Source organism: Rhagoletis pomonella, unplaced genomic scaffold (genome assembly GCF_013731165.1).
Source record: "Rhagoletis pomonella isolate Grant_MI unplaced genomic scaffold, Rhpom_1.0 Rhpom_scaffold_00001, whole genome shotgun sequence".
Lineage (NCBI taxonomy): Eukaryota > Metazoa > Arthropoda > Insecta > Diptera > Tephritidae > Rhagoletis > Rhagoletis pomonella.
This window is the reverse complement of record NW_023458555.1, coordinates 88,116,253-88,117,765: the sequence shown is the minus strand read 5'-3', so window position 1 is coordinate 88,117,765 and position 1,513 is coordinate 88,116,253. Positions and strand designations below refer to the sequence as shown.

Below are 1,513 nucleotides of genomic sequence, written 5' to 3'. Positions count from 1 at the left end.
TCTCATACTTCTTATGTACATATTAACAACTATTCTAAGCCGTTAGTTTAAATCGTAGGTCAAGTAAGATGAAGTTGAAAATAAATAAATCACATGTAAAGTAGAACCGAAAGCGCGCAGACCAATTATTCGTGAAACGGAAAGTTAGGAAAGGCGTTGTTTTTGCTCCTTGTGCACTCCCCCAATAGAGAAGTTATACCATAGAGTACATATGTACGTACAAACATAGTGAAACCGTGTTCGCAATAAACTGGTACATCCTTAAAAAGTCTTAAGGATTTTCAAATTTAATTATTATGTTTTTCATATACTTAGTATAAACTGTTATAAAGAATAAAAAAAGGTTCATGCATTGTGAAAAATTCTCTGTGCTTTAGTTGTAATGAGTTGTTTTGTTTTCTTGGCGGACGTTGTAATGATCTCATGATCTCATATTTTTATGTTTTTGTTTTTGTCTGACAAAAGCAAATTGCACTACATCCTCTCGCATGTCGAAATGAAAGGGAAGGGTGCGAGAGGCCCTCCTTATAGTGTCCCGGTTTGGTAACAGAGATATCTGGCAGCCCTAGTATCTAGGTAAAGAATCGATTTTTTACTCCAGTATTCGTTAAAGGCATCGATATCAAAAATACTCGATAAGAAATAAAAAGTATCGATAGTATCGTACCTGCCGACGATCTCTTTCCTCATTTACACACGGCGATTTTTGTTGCCGTAACTCGACGTTTGTAGGAGAGAGCGTGACGAGGAAAGGAGAGGGGCACCGAATTGCTCGTGCTCGGGCAACACACTTTGTGCTATCGTTCGTCTGTGTAAATTGAGTTAGCGGTTCACAGCTGACAACAACAATTGCATACACAAAAATCGTCGTGTAAATGATGATGATACACGGAAACTTTTGTCGACGCGATTTTTCACATTCCCTTTTGGTGTTGCTCATTTCATTTACACACGGCGATTTTTGTTGCCGTAACTCGACGTTTGTTGGAGAGAGCGCGACGAGGAAAGGAGAGGGGCACCGAGTTGCTCGTGCTCGGGCAACACGCTTTGTGCTCTCGTTCTTCTCAATATCGTTAAGTTGGCTGGAAATTAGTTTGACGTTTCTCTTCATTTCTTTTCTTCATTGATTTCATCTTCAATCAATATAAAGCGTGGAATTTAACCATTACAAAAGTTAAATGAAAATATTTTTATGCTATCTTTTACGTAAATTAACATATGCATATACATATGTATATCACTAATATTTCAGTAAAGATGGAATACCACCAAAAAGTCGATTTACTGAAAAATGTTTTTGAGTGCGTTGCGGAAGCCGTAGAAATGGATTCGGAAGATAGCGATAAGGCTGACGCCCTAACAGGTTCTATATAGGATTTTAGTCATTAAATTAATTACTAAATGGTAAGTTCTTTTGCAGGACTAGTTGGTATGTGCCAAAAAATAATATCTACGCCAGTACCAAAGAAACGAAAGGCGATGTGGGTAAAGGTATGGAGGGAAAAAAAAGCTG

At 37.7% G+C, this 1,513-nt stretch overlaps 1 long non-coding RNA gene across 1 annotated transcript; it reads left to right on the top strand.

The window, feature by feature from the left end:
- The first annotated feature begins 712 nt into the window (after window positions 1-712).
- LOC118752452 lies at window positions 713-1,507 on the top strand. The gene is made up of 3 exons (XR_004994682.1): window positions 713-1,173; window positions 1,253-1,363; window positions 1,421-1,507. It is a non-coding gene; the product is annotated as an uncharacterized LOC118752452 (long non-coding RNA).
- Window positions 1,508-1,513: the final 6 nt, after the last annotated feature.